This window comes from Mauremys reevesii, linkage group 4 (assembly GCF_016161935.1).
Source record: "Mauremys reevesii isolate NIE-2019 linkage group 4, ASM1616193v1, whole genome shotgun sequence".
In the NCBI taxonomy this organism is placed as follows: domain Eukaryota; kingdom Metazoa; phylum Chordata; order Testudines; family Geoemydidae; genus Mauremys; species Mauremys reevesii.
In genome coordinates this window covers 20,536,457-20,551,790 of record NC_052626.1, presented here as the reverse complement: position 1 = coordinate 20,551,790, position 15,334 = coordinate 20,536,457, and the positions used below count along the sequence as shown (strand labels likewise).

The following is a 15,334-nucleotide window of genomic DNA, read 5'->3' as shown; positions in this document are numbered from 1 at the left end:
TATCTCCATTGACTGATTTACACTAGCTAGGGATCTGGCCCTGGATCTCCATGTCTAGCACTGTAGCTATAGTGCTGTTTCTTTGTCACACAAGGGTGTACTGTTACCCAGTAGAACTGTAGTGTACTGCAGTTGTGCACATTGTTTTCTCTCCTCCATCTTAATTGCTCTTATCCCTCCTTGGTATCTCAGGGACTCTTCTTTCTCTCACTCTGTTTTCTTTTCCTCTTTCTCTCCTTCCACCAGGGAGCTACTCAGTGGGTCCTTGTAGTTAACATGTTACAATGGCTGGGAACCTCTCTAAGGGATATATGGGCTTCTGTGTCTCTAACCGCCAGTCCTGTAACGGGGCCGTGAGCAGTGTCAGCCTGCGGTGGGCTGTGAGGCTTGCCCAGAGGCTTCAGGAGGAGTTACTCTTCTTCTTACTGCCATGAATAGGAACAGGCACCTGGGTCCAGGCTTTTGTCACACAGAACTTGGTCTGTGCTTGTTGCCAAGCACAGAACCCTCCTTTTAAACACAGATAAGGAAAAGAAGCAATCAGAAAAATGTAAATCCAAAAATCAAGTCAGGCTTCATTTTAGGACTCTAAATACTTAGGCCACCAGAGCGTTAAGTGAGGGTTTATGATTAAGGGCAGTCCCTACTTATAAACACTGGGACAAGGTCTCTAAGGGATCCTGTGCTGGTGGAGGGTCTGGCATATCTCCACTGTCACATCCCCTGCCCTATTTATCCTGCCCCTGCCATGCCTGACTCGCACCAGCACCCTGGTTCTTCCTCTTAAGCCAGGAGGAGGGAGGGGATGATGCAGGGGTGACAGAGCCACTTCTGCCAGCGGAAAGTTCCCCTGCACTCTCTGGTGGTTGGAGCGAGGACACTTTGCACTTACCCAGCACAAAGTGGCCTTTGCAGCCCCGAGTCCAGCCCGCAAAGAGCAGATTGTTCCTATCAGAAAGCCCATCTTTTACATAGTCATTGCCTGAAGAAAAATCACATGTTAAGACTGGGATCTTCAAAGGAGAAATATGATGGGAGCTGGGTGCCTAATTCTCTTCTTCCACCCTGAAACATTCAACACGAACCTGATATTAAACCGCGTTGTGTATCTAGTATTTCCCTTGTCTTGCAGAGTGTTTTTATATTGTCTGCCCTATTTCATTTCTGAGCCCTCTGAGCCTTCCCCCTCCCTTCTCACGTTGGGAGGAAGATACTGCTGGAAATGGCACATTTCCCCCATCCCCCACCCCTATCTTTGATCACAGTGACTGTGGAAGTCAGACTTTTGGAATACAATAATCAGGCCTCTTCACATGTGAGCTGATTAGGGCACGAAATTCCAAGAAGCAATGACAACCCAGCCGTATCAGCTGCATCTAAGATACTGGAGCTGCCACTGAGAAATGTATTTTCATCTCCTTCTGACACACCTAAAGTCTTGTTTTATGAATAAAAATTGCAGACTGGAGTTTCTAGAGAAACCTACCTTCAACAGAAACTGCATTTTTCCTGGGAAATCTATAGTCTCTCTTGTGCTGCACAAGAATAAGATGCACGTTTATCCTAGTGCAGTGGTAGTTTCTAGGGCATTGGTTTTCAATCTTTTTTCATTTGCATACCTCTAAAAAATTTCAAATTGACGTGCAGACCCCTCTGGAAATCTTAAACATAGTCTGCGGACCTCCAGGGGTCTGCGGGCCAAAGGCTGTTCTAAGACTTTCAGAAAGGTAGCAATGATTTATCTCCTGGAAGCTGGTCTTAAATCATGGTTTCCAATTTCATAATGAAAATGTGTTTCCTTCTTGGCCCTCCTAGATTAATGCAGAAGACAATAACCATAGCATTGCAACCAGGGGCGGCTCTAGGAATTTGGCCACCCCAAGCAGGACGGCACACCGCGGGGGGTGCGCTGACGGTCGCCGGTCCCACGGAACCAGGGGACCTCTTGCAGACGTGCCTGCGGAGGGTCCGCTGGTCCCGCGGGTCCATGACTGTGGAAGGTCCGCCGGAGCCGCCTGCCGCCCTCCTGGCAAAATGCCGCCCCAAGCGCGTGCTTGGCGTGCTGGGGTCTGGAGCCGGCCCTGATTGCAACTTTGGGGAATTCGAATACCATGGGATGACTTTGAGTAAGTTTTTCTTTTTTGTGGGGGTTGGGGAAGCTCTTAAAAGCTCTGTCTTTTTCCTTATGGAATAATACTATCATGTGCACTCATAAATAGACAGAATGTTCTCAGCCCTATAATCTTAGTTACTTTGAAGTTTGCTCTTAATATTTTCCATGGTATTGTAATTAAAAAATTATCCTGACTGCTAGAGATGGGAACAGATGTCCCCGAGACTTAGGAAAAGCTAGGCCCTGAATCCAAACTTCATGGCTGGCACCGATTCTTATTCCAAAACCTAGGATCTAGTAGCTTTGACCCTTGGATGAGTTCAGATCCAGAGCTGGGTACAGATAGGAATCTGGGCTCAAATTTTCAGAAATGGCCACTCATTTGGGGTGCCTCACTTTTTGAATGTCCATTGGAAACACCATAAGCCTAATTTTTCAGAGGTGCTGAGTATCTTCATCCCCCAGTGACTTCCATTGGGGATATTCCACTCCTCTAATAATCAGCGTTACAGTGCCTCAAATTAGGTACCTAAAATCTGGCAACGTTGAAAATTTGGGTCCTGAACTTTGCAGCTTGGGCCCCTCTGTATTTATTGCAATCTATGGAGCAAAACAGAAGTCTTAAAGGACACTCAGCCTAATCCCATATCATTGTGCAGGCTAGAGTATTAAGCCATTGTGCAGAGCTCCATCTCTGCTAAGAAGCAAACCAAACTGCCTTCCACATTGAGGCCCTGATTCAGCAAGGTACTTCAGCATGTGCCAAACTTTAAGCACATGGTCAGTCTCATTGATTTCAGTGAAACGTCTCATGTGCTTCAAGCGGAGCACATGCTTTAAACGCCTTGCTCAACAGGGGCAGAGGGTAGCCAGTCTGTAGATGGGGGATGGCAGGCTGACAGTTGGAGTGGCTGGCTCCCTCAGCATGTGCTGCCAGAATGGGCTGTGAGTATGTGCTGCAACGCTCTTGGTAGCTTGAAACTAGTGCAAAGTGCTATCAGCAAAGTACCTGTGCTACCCCAGGACAAAAAGCCAGGGACTGGGACAGAGAGGCAGATCACTTGGGCCTGGCAGCTCTAAAAAGCTAAAGGAACATTGCTCTATAGGAACAAGGTGTAGAACAGAGCACCATTTGCCAGTGTGATACAAAGCACAGATGCATTCATAGGCTGGTCCAGCCTGATCAGGAAACAATCAGCCCCAGGAATATGCAGTCAGTGCAATTTACACACATCCATCCCTATGCTCCAGCCGGCTAACAGTTATTCTCTCTACCCAACTCATTAGCTTGCCCTAAGACTTGCTACAGGCACACTCTGGGCAGAAGACACAAGGACCACCCTTGTAACCTTTTATTTTATTCAATGTGAATTTTATTATACCACCATGGATTTGGCTCTGGCAGCTACAGTCTCAAATTCGACTGAGTTATCTCTGTTTGTTCTGGATCTAAAGGCCATAGGAACCTGAAACCTTGGGCATGTAACACAGACAATCACAAGAACAAGGTCCACTATCTTTTAGCAGTTTTATTAAAGCTGCCAACAAAGTTATGAATGTCACTGCATACACAATTCCTAAATATATCCATGCACCAGTTATAACTACAGACATATATCCTCCTAGATGGTATTAGAGTCTGATGGCTCTCTCATGGATTGATCATGATGGTCCCTGCTGGAGTTTACCCACTCTGGGCACCCTGCCAGTGGTGGTGTCCCCCGCAGGCCTGGGAGAGGAATGAAGATCTCCCAAGGCTTATGGGAGGTATAGCAAGTCGGGGCAGGGGGCTGGTTGGGGAGGGATGATGAGGGGAGCTTATAAATTGTGGAGTGCTGTGTGTGTGTGTGCGGTGGGGGAGATTCTGTATCAACTAGGGGACTCTGCCATATGGACTGTCAATTCCGTATCAACTGTGGTGAGAATCTGCACTGTGTGGAGATCTGTGTCATTGGGAGGTATGTGTGTTGTGTGTGGATGGGCGATATGCAGGGCCAGCTCCAGACCCAGCGCGCCAAGCGCGCGCTTGGGGTGGCATTTTGCCGGCAGACAGCTCCAGCGGACCTTCCGCAGTCATGCCTGCGGGAGGTCCACCGGAGCCGCGGGACCAGCGGACCTCCTGCAGGTATGACTGCGGAGGGTTCGGTGGTCCCGCGGCTCTGGTGGACCTCCCGCAGGCATGACTGCGGAGGGTTCGCTGGTCCCGCGGCTGGGGTGGACCTCCCGCAGGCGTGCCTGCGGATGCTCCACCGGAGACGTGGGACCAGCGGACCCTCCGCAGGCACGTCTGCAAGAGGTCCCCCAGAGCCGCGGGACCGGCGACCGGCAGCGCGCCCCCCGCGGCGTGCCGCCCTGCTTAGGGCGGCCAAATTCCTAGAGCCACCCCTGGCAATATGTATCGACTGCGGGAGGCAGAATTAAATTCTGTCTAGCTTATATTTTGTAGTTGGGGGGCAGAATTCAATGGCCTGTGTTGTGGGGAGCAGCACAGTTAATTGGTGTTGGGTGAAAGAATCATGTAGTCTGTTTTCTGCAAAGGGTGGCCCCTCATAGGAAATGGTGGACAGAACTTCATCAGTGGGTAGGACTTTAGTGAATATCACCAGCTATTTTTTTCTGATCTGACACCTGCAGCAAAGACCTTAAAATCTAAATGATGGAGACAAGAAGTGGATGCAACAGGCAGACCGGGGGAGCACATGGTAACAATGAGCTTGTGATCATCATGAGAAGCCGTGGTCACAGCCTATCAGCTGCCTAGCCATAGCAGAGTGTTTTATCAGCATCATGCAGAGGAGAGGTTTTAAGGAGAGAGTTGAGGGAGGACAATGAGGTGGCTTTGTAGGATGGTCCTACTAGGTATAGAGGGCAGCATAGGGGAGAGTGTGGAGGTGCTTGCTGGAAAATTTGACAAATGGGTGATCAAGACAGATCTGACTGGTAAAGAGTCAATATCTCAATAGCATACAAGAGATGACAGATAGGGCGGGGATAGGTGGTCTTAAATGTGAAGACAAATAGTTTGTTTGATGCAGCGGAGGGATGCAAAGAAGAGGGTCATGTGGTCAAAGTGCTGAGCCAGGAAAATTTCCTTTACTGCCATATTTTAAATGGGTACGAGGGGAGCAAAATGGGATTTCTCAAAGCCAGAGACGAGGAGGTCGCAGAAGTCAGGATGGAAGATGATGAGGGTTTGGACAAGTGTTCTAGCTGTAATGGATGAAATAATCCTACTAGTTCTCCAGCTGTCCATAGTGTCTCCCAGAAACCCCAGGATAGACAAGTCCTCAATTTTTGAATATAAAAAACAAGTAGATAAGATAGTTTTTTGGACAAAAGCTTTTCAGGCCTTCTTTATCTATCAAAAGCAAAGAAGGGCCACATTTCACCTGCCAGCATTGCTTTAAATTCACCCTAAAAAGAGAGTGCAGCAATGCTATTTCTAGCTCATTCTGCAAATGACTGCCTCTGGGTCAAAACACTGGTAAGATTATTTTCAGTGTGAATTTAAGATAACCCTTTTTGTTCCATGTGCAGCCCACACATTGACGTATCCTCCTCCCCACCCACCCCCCTCCACCCCCATTGTTCACGATGCTAAGAAGTATCTCTGGAGCATCTGATGCTCACTGCTTGTCCTTATGTAAGGTGACTGATGCAATTAGAAATGCTGCATTACAGTGACACAGGAGCTTGGAAAACTTAAACCAGCCTGTATGCAAGAAGGCAGTATAGCTATGACTAGGCTTGACAGAACCTGATTTTTATTTTTTTTTTATAATTTTGATAGTATCAGTGTTTATTTTTAAGCATTTTTTATTTGTGTTGATTTTAATTTTCACAGTGGCACAAAATTATAGGATTTTAATTCTTTCTTTTTTATTTTTATCAGTTTAAATGTTCATAGTTGTGGGAAATTATGGAGAGTCAGATGATTATTTAATGACAGTAGATGTTGAGATTCAAAGAGTGAAAGCTTTATAACCGTTAAAACACCAGTTGTCAACATCACGTCAAAATACACAAAGTAAATAGCCTTAAGTCAAACTCTAACACTTTCTCAAGCATCATTTTTCTTACTTTGCCTATCTGTAAATTTCTGTCATCGACGGAAATAGTTTTTTCATCGGTTTGTGTGTGTACAGTGAAATTGATGTTTATCGACATTTACTGACAAAAATCTAATCCTTCCAAGCCTAGCTTGAGGCACACAGCTTTCCATAAGCTCTTTTCAATAAAGAATGCTGCAGATGCAAGACTTCAGTGAGAGCTGATAGGCCAGGGGTCGGCAAACTCTGGTGCACGACTCACCAGGGTAAAGCACCCTGGTGGGCCGGGCCACTTTGTTTACCTGCTGCGTCAGCAGGTTTGGCCGATCTCGGCTTCCACTGGCCGCGGTTCGCTGTCCCAGGCCAATGGGGGTGGCGGAAAGCGGCGCGCTGGCCCACGTTTATCATGGAAAACTAGAATCCCTGCTCATGTGTGATATGGGGATAATACTCCCTTTCTTTCCCCTTTTTCTGGTCTTGTCTGTTTAGATTGTAAGCTCTTTTGGGACTGGTTTCACAGTGTTCACGTATTCGTCTGTATCAGCAAAAAAATCGAGGATTCCTTGTGGCACCTTAGAGACTAACAAATTTATTTGGGCACAAGCTTTCATGGGCTAGAACCCACTTCATCAGATGCATGGAGTGGAAAATACAGGAGCAGGTATAATACATGAAAGGATGGGGGTTGCCTTACCAAGTGTGAGGTCAGTCTAATGAGACAATTCAATTAACAGCAGGATACCAAGAGAGGAAAAATAACTTTTCAAGTGGTAATGAGAGTGGCCCATTACAGACAGTCGACAAGAAGGTGTGAGTAACAGTAGGGAGAAATTAGTATTGGGAAAATTAAGTTTAGGTTTTGTAATGACCCCACCACTCCCAGTCTTTATTCAGGCCTAATCTGATGGTATCCAGTTTGCAAATTAATTCTAGTTCTGCAGCTTCACACTGGAGTCTGTTTTTGAAGTTTTTTTTGTTGAAAAATTGCCACTTTGAGGTCTGTTATTGAGTGACCAGAGAGGTTGAAGTATTCTCCTACTGGTTTTTGAATGTTATGGTTCCTGATGTCAGATTTGTGTCCACTTATTATTTTGCATAGAGACTGTCTGGTTTGGCCAATGTACATGGCAGAGGGGCATTGCTGGCACCAAATAGTTATACTGGTAACCAAATAGTTATACTTGTAAGACTTTTAAGTGTAGACCAGGCCTGAATTTCTTTGCCTCAGTTCCCCATTTATCAAATCCTTTTCTCTCACGCTTTGCCTATCTTGTCTATTAGACTGTAAGCATTTTGGGTCAAGGACTATCACATACTACGTGTTTGTACAGCACCTGGCACAATGGGGTGCTGATCTCAATTGAAGTCTCTGGGTGCTACTGAAATCCAAAGAATAGTTTTGAAACAATGAATCACAGATAATAGCCAATGACCTGTTTTATCCAAATAGTCTAGGAAATGACCTTCTGTGATGTAGCCTCCTTACTGAAAAGGAGCAAGGTGTGAAATAATAACAGGTCCTCTGGCCCAAGGCAATCAGAGAAGCTTTGAAAAATATAGAATTAGTCCTCAGAACAAGAGCCACCTTTCTTCACTCTCCTGTCAATAGGATGTTTGCTACAAGTGATGATTTCACTGCAGCATCCTGGGATGATTACAGGGTTTTACAGCTCCAGCTGCCACAAATCTGTCCCTCTCTTCCTTCCCAGAGACATTATTTACAATTCTAACGTTGTCCTGGTGTGGTCCTATTTAACAGTGCCCTGTTAACAGCTGGTACTACTCAGCTAATGCAGGGCTGGGTCACTGTAGTAGCATCCTGGCAGCTAAACTGTGGTTTTAGAAGCCACGGCTGCATTAAAGAGTGTGTGTATGGCGAGGTACCGCTGATTTTGCAGTGGCTGGAAACCTCATGCCTGAATCCTTTAATGGAGAGCTTGCAAAGCAGTAACTGCTATGCCTTTAAATGAGTACAGCTTGCATTCACCTTAGGCCTTTTGCTGGAGCAATGGAGGGATGGCTCCACCCCTTCTGAGTATCTCATGCTAGTGGTGCTGCTATAACCCATCTGCTTCGGTGTCAGGGAATGCAAGGAGTGGGATTCTGGCTGCCCCTGTTACAGCAGCACAAGGGTAGAAGGACTCCAGGCACTGTTCCCTCCCCCCACTATTCACTTTTGCAAGACAGGCCAGAACATGCTAGAGAGTCCCAGAAGGTAGAGAGAGAAAAGTCCACCTAGGTCACCAAATCCATGCCCTAGTTTGCACAGATTGTGCCTTCATGTACTTTAGAAGCCCATAACAAGGAAGCATTACACAGTTTGAGGCTGATTCTCCATTGACCGGTCACTTCCACCAGTGCCTACAGGTGTGAAATGCTACTGGATCAGGAATTGCAGATTTTTACACCCACTTTGCACAGGCGTAAATGACAAAATGCAGGGCAATGGCGAATTGGGCCTGACATGTTTATTTTCAGGTTTGAAGGCTTTGAGCCTGATTCTGCTCTCAGTGACTGTGGTGTAAACCAGAAGTAACTCCATTCTGGTCAGTGAAGACACACCAGTGTAAAAAGTGGGGTAAATGAGCTCTGAATCGGACCTACTCTGTTGTGGTTGGGTGGATTGTCTCTAGGGTGAGATTTTTAGAGGCACAAAAAGCAGCTAGGCACCTGGCTCTCTTGCTCATTCCCATTTCTGCCTTTGCAAATCTCCCCCGTAGCTTTAGCGGCAAATGCCAGGGGTAGCCCCTCTCTTTAAAGGCTTCCCTTAGATTTTGTGCATCTTGTTGGGCTGATTCCTGGCTGGAAGGCAGAACCCGAATCCTAGTGCTAAGGCCCAGACTCTCATTCACAGGATCTTCATAACTTCTAATGTGTATTTTGCTCAGGGCTCCTGAAGCTCAAGCTGACCTCTGCAGCAAGACTACAAATGTTCGGACGTGAAGCTGGCTGGAGATTTATGCCCCCAAAATTCATTATTAGTCACCATTTGCCAGGGGCCCACACCTTTCACAATCCTCTAGCCATTAAATAATCCATTGACCAGAGCTGAGGCAGAATGGTATGTATGATTGTGTGTGGGTATCATTTTTAATGCATTTATTTTTAGCTTCTTTTATGGTCAGCAGAGAATTCCACAGGAAATCCTGCAGCCATGGAATCATGAAAAGCTAGGGTCCCTGATTGTGTTACACACACTCACAGAGATGGGATCTATACTGTTTTAAAAAAGCAACTATAAATACTTCCTCCAGCTGTACCAATATCCCCTCATCCCTCTTTCCTTGACGACACCTGTTGACACTTGTGTACCAAATTAAGATTAGCTGCATAGTGGCAAAGGGAAGGCCCTGAATCTGTAAGCATTTGTGGCCGCCAACACAAGCGGTGTTGCAGCAGGCACCTGGCCAACCCATTTAAGAAGACAACTTGGGCTGTCAAAATATATGTAATCTGAGAATACAGACTACAATGTTGTGACTCCCTGGAAAAACAATGGCACCAGGAGACAAACCGAGGAGCCATAAAGAATCAAGGCAGCAGAGCCCAAAAGACAAATTATGCATATCCCTTCGAACTAAGGCAAATAAAAGGGCAAAACCAACAGTGGTTAATAACATGGTGTTCAAAGCCCGCTAGAAAGTAAGGTCATAAGATGTTGCACATGTTAGCCGCAGCAAAGAGATTGCCTGCAATTGCTCAGGGCACAGAAGCACAGTACCATCATCTGACAAATGCATCAACCATATCTCCATTGCCATCAAGCTCAATTACTGTAAGGAAGCTACTGGTTCTCTGCTAAAATTTGTCAAAGGCTGGAAGGTTTCCGCTTCAGCATTCCTTCCCTTTCACAATCAATAGGAAACAAAACAACCAATGGAATGGAGCCTCAGGGATGAGTAAGTGAAAGGCCTGGTTTGGTGTCTTATCTGACAACTGTAGGGCTGAGGAGGTACAGCACTAATGGCAATGTCCATTTGATAGGCTGACTAGCTGAGCGCCCAGAGAGGTGCCTGTATTTGAAACGCTGATGTAGAAGAGACAGCTGTGGAAAGGGGCTGAATGCTTTGTAGCACACCTGGCCATGCTCATGTGAGCAAGGGCTGCAGGGTCAGGCCTGTGGTGTAAAACACGGAGGCACTCAATCTGTTTGCTACTTTGGTCCAGTTCCTGGCATCCAAAATGGTGGGGGGAAATAGCTTCTTGGTTCAAAAAAGTTTTCAATTGTCTACTTTGCTCACTGTTCAAACTGACTTTGAACGTGAGAGGTATAGAGATTCAAGGATAGGATAGTCTTGATTTATCATCATTTATTCTTTGTTTTGCCGTAGGGCCTAGGAGCCCTAGACGTTGACCAGGACCCCATGCTAAGCTAAGAAGTAGTACCAGTTACAAATTTTCATATTTCGGCAGCCAGTTAGGGCCCAGATCTTGAATTAACATCTGCTAGCTTGGACTCCTGGGCCCATGCGGAGTCCCGCTGCAGGCAATAACACAGGAGGTTGCACTAACAGATCCTGAGGTAGGATCAGGACCTAGTACAAAAGAGTGAATCTGCAGCTACCAGTTCCTTCAACCAGCACCTAAAACTGTGTGTGTGTGTGTGTGTGTGTGTGTGTACACACATGCAGATTAAAAATAACATGATACATTTGTACCAGGTGACTGAAACACTCAGACAAAAAACATCTTAAGGTGTATTGTGTTTTAGTAGATTTTAAAGCAGGGCTTGCAGGCATTGCAGGCAAGGGATTAATAATATTAGTCTATCCCAGCAGATGCCCTCCACAACAGTCAAATCTTTCCCCAACACAGTGGGCCGAGTGGAATTTGGCATCACAATGTGCTTGCTGAAATTGTGGGTCCAATTTGAAGATGTAGCCAATAGGGTGAAAGTTGTGTCTCCCAGAAGATAGAACCTTCCTCAAATGGGACCCGGACTATGGAATTCACTGCCAGCTGAAATAAGAATGACCACTAGCAGTCCTGCATCCCAGAACTGGGCCCACCTCTTGACCCTGCCTTCCTGCATTAGCACCCTCAGAGTACATCTAGATAGCAAGAAAAGCCCTGTGCCAGGGAGCCTCAGCATCTGATTCAGGCCAACTGATTCAGACTTGTGGACACTCACTATGTGGCTAAAAATAGCAGCATCGATGTTCCTGCAGGAGCTGGAGCCAGGGCTTTGAAACTGACCCCCATTGCGGAGTTTCAGAACTTGGACTCCAGCATGAGTGATGTCTGTACTGCTATCACCTGTAGCATGAGCCCCCTGAGCCTGAGTCAGTTGACCCCGGCTCTGAGACTCTCTGCTGCCCCCCCCCCCTTTTTTTTTTGCTATGTAGACATACCCTCAGTCCCATACTTTTGTATCTATAAAAAAAAACATTGCCTATTTGCAGGGAAGAAGAGAGATTTCACTGTTGTTTTTGCTCTCAGGAAGCACTCAGGTTCTACTGTGAGCAATAAACATCATATTAGCACTGGTGATCCCCTGACTTGGGGATTCCTGTATCTGCCGGTCTAGCTGCATTGCCTGAGCCAGTCCTGCACGCCTGCCAGTCTACAGCTAGTCAAGGCTATTCCTAAATTAGTCAGAGGGACACTAAATACAATGCCGCGCACCCTCTCTCTCTCTCTTAGGTGTTGACCACAGTGCCTCTGCCATGCTCCGAGCTCAAGGCAGCCAAAGAATGAGGCTCCGAGTTTGAAGTCCCCATCTCAAATCCACTTACAATAGCACACTGGGGTATGATAGTCACCCCTGCAACTATTTAACTTGTAGCAGCGGCTGAAACTTCTCCCAGCTGGCCCCAGAATAGGAAAAGCATTAAAATGGTATCTTTGCCTCCCTTGCTCCTGAACAGAGATTGGTCAGAAAGGAGATTCAGGCTGTAGTCACTTCTTCCAGGCAAGGACTATCTAAAACTGACATGACACAGCTCATGAGTCACAAACAGACAAAAGGGCAGGGGAAAGAAGTGGAGCTGAATGGCAATGGCCACAATAAGAACACCAAGCTCTCTGAAAAGGTCAAGTATGCATCTGGATGGCTTTGCTATTTTGATTGGGGGGTGTGTGTGTGTGTGCGCGCGCGCGCACAGACTATAAGGCCTGAAGGGACCACTGTGCTCATCTAGTCTGACCTCTGAATATCACCCAGAGATTCTGGCATCAAGGCCAATAACTTGTGATTGAACTAAAGCTTATCTTGTATGGACAATTTCAGTCTTGATTTAAAGATTTCAGGGGATAGAGAATCCACCGCAGTGCTTGGTAAACTGTTCCAAGGGTTACCTTATCCTCACTGTTAAAACTATGCATCTTATTTCCAGTCTGAGTTAGTCAAGCTTCAGTGTCCACCCACTGAATCTTGTTATGCCTTTTGTCCACTAGAAGAAAGTGCCTCCTCCTTTTCCCCAGGTAGGTAGTCACAGAAGTCACCTCATAAATAGACTGACATCCCTAAGTGTAAAGCGCTGTAAGATGTGTATTCTCATTCTTGAATCAGACGTGCAGCTTTTCTCTGAATGCTCTCCATATTTTGACTATCCTGTCTGAGATCCTCATCATACAGTGAGATGACAGAACTCATTAGGAAGATTTTGAATGAGGCCAGCAGGAGTGGCTTGGAAAACAGGTTTGGTTCCAAGCATAAGGAGCAGCATGGAAAGAGGCACAGAGGTGTTTATGGGAAAAGAAACTGACAGTGGTATCTAGACTGGTCCCGCTGATGGAGTGAAGATGGCAGAGAGGAACATGGAAAGAGACCAAGTCAGAGATGTAGGCCAGGGCTGTGTGATGTAGGGCTTTGAAGGAAATTCCATCTCCCAGTTTGCTGGGATGGTGTCAGACCCAATGTGTGAGCACCAAAAAGTTGCATTAAAATCTATGTCCTCGGGGGAGATATCCCCAGATCCCGCAGGATTTCCAGAAATGTTCTTTCATCCTATACACTGACAAGATTTTACATGGACTGTATCTCTTTATTTTGCCCTACTTCTGCCAGGCTGTCTCTCTTGTCAGGATTCCTGTACTCTGATAGTCCTTTCAGCTGAACTGTACTATAAACAATTATATAAGAATCTTACCTTTTGTGACTCACACACCTTGTTATAACATGCTGTTCCCCGCAGTCATTGTGTAACCTAATGCAGAAGGTATGCAGAATAATTGCAGTTATGGAGATTTACACTAGATTCCCAACTAGTGGTTTGCACACGGGCTCCTCCCCCAGGGAATGGGAACAGGCACTCCCTTTCGTGATGGCTCGATGGGAAAGGGGAACCTGGAACTTTTTCCTATTAACCTAGGGTAAGGCTGTGGAAATTCCTGAGACTCACAGCGCTAGAAGAATTATAAACATCTTTCCTTGTGGTTTTTTATTATTTTTCAGTGATTGAAATTGAAGGCCCTGTTGATGAGGGGGCGGAAAAGTCTGTTACTTTATCAGGTGATGTTCTCTGATGACATGTGAGTGTGGTTTTCCTGTCATTTACACCAATGTAAATCTGGAGTAACTCTACTGAAGTCAATGGAATCATATCAGTGTATAACCAGTGTGAAAGGAGACTCTGGCCCTCTATATTCTGTAATTACATGAATGTGTCAAGCTGTGAAATCTTTGTCTGAATCAAAACTTAACACTGCAGAACCAGAAGATGGGCTGAATTACTGTAGGTGTTGATTTTTGGATGAGAATCAAGTATTGGCAAGTCTTCCGGAAATGTCAGCTCTTCGCCAACTTAATCCATTCATACAGGGTAGCTAAGGTCCCAGTCCTGCAAAGTGCTGGTTGCTCTCGGCTCCCATGGAAGACAATGGAAGTTGAGGGCACACAGTACTTCTCAAGGAGGCACTCAGCACCTTTCAGAATCAAGGTCTATGTGAGTGAACATCCGGACCCAGATCCTTAGCTGGAGCACATCAGTGTGGCTGCACTGAAGTCAGTGAAGATGGGCAGATTATTTCCTGATGTCTTGTCAGTTCTTGATTCCTATCCAAAACTCCACACCTATCTCAGCCTATCTCCTGGTACTGAAATGTTCTGTTTTGACTCCCACAAAGAATTCCAGTCTGGCTCATTAATTTAACTAAAATATGAAGTCAATGGAGCTATCCCTATTTACATCAGCTAAGGATCTGGTTCCCAGTGTTCAGTTGCTTTCACAACAGAGCAATAACATGCTGGGCCTGATTCTCCACTCCACCAGTTTTAGACTGGTGTAATTCCAGAGGTACACCAGTGGAACAGAATGAGGCCTAATATTTAGAGGAAAGGAGTTAGTCACAAAACATACTGTCTTGCTCCCTGAGTCCCAATCCCGTGACCAATGTTTCTCACATGTACCATATCCAATATTTTATTTAACAATAATTACAATTTTTCAAATAAGAAAAGGCAGAAAAAATATGCTTAATACAATTTGTTACAAAGTCATTAAACCACTTCAAACCTGAGCAATATGTAAGCCTGATGTAATACACCTTTCTTGTAAAAAAGGGGATTTAATGGAATTTCAGAGCCAGAAGCTCAGCTGGTATAAATCAGCTGAAATTGATTTCAATGGCGCAATGGGCCAATTTACACCAGCTGCGGACTTGGGCCTCAGGGATGGTTTATATCAAAGACCAATGCTGGTGGCATGCAAATGAGGCAAAGAGGTTTATAGATTTTCCCAGAATAATAACACAAAATAAAAGCAGCATTTTAGTAAGTACAAAATCACTGCCATAATGATTCATTTTGAATTAATACGCTCTAATTTTAGCAACCACTATCTCAGAGCATATGGACACAGTATGTCTTCCATAAAGAATGGATGAGTGTAGGCGGGGAAGATAGCACTGCCTGTCACTAAGGTTACCTGACCCTTCCCATTCTAAGATCCTGTTTTCAGTTGTTTATAACTTTGCCAAATTTTAACCATTTGGGCTGAATGCCTTAGGCTGAAGGTTTTTGGAAAATTTTAGCCACGAGCGTTCTGCTGTTTCCAAGAAGGAGGCTAGGAAATAATACATTCTTTTGCCCATTAAAATGAAATTCTGGTGGCCTTTTCTTTAAGAAGCTCTCACACCCCCCATGCTTTGGACTTGAAATCTGGCAAAGGGTGGACTTTCTGTCTGGACTGTGCTTTTTGCCCTGTGAATATCCCCCTAAATATGGCCACGT

General features: G+C 45.6%; 1 long non-coding RNA gene across 11 annotated transcripts in view; it reads left to right on the top strand.

The window, feature by feature from the left end:
- The window catches only part of LOC120404619, a 40,766-nt gene that overhangs the window by 18,940 nt on the left and 6,492 nt on the right, over nucleotides 1–15,334 (top strand). For 9 of the 11 annotated variants that reach the window (XR_005598075.1, XR_005598067.1, XR_005598072.1 and 6 more), the window contains 2 exons: nucleotides 9,051–9,223; nucleotides 13,559–13,635. This is a non-coding gene — a long non-coding RNA (uncharacterized LOC120404619). Of the gene's footprint in view, nucleotides 1–9,050; nucleotides 9,224–11,805; nucleotides 11,925–13,558; nucleotides 13,636–15,334 lie in introns of those variants that run through there. The other 2 variants (XR_005598074.1, XR_005598076.1) reach the window with 2 other exon arrangements.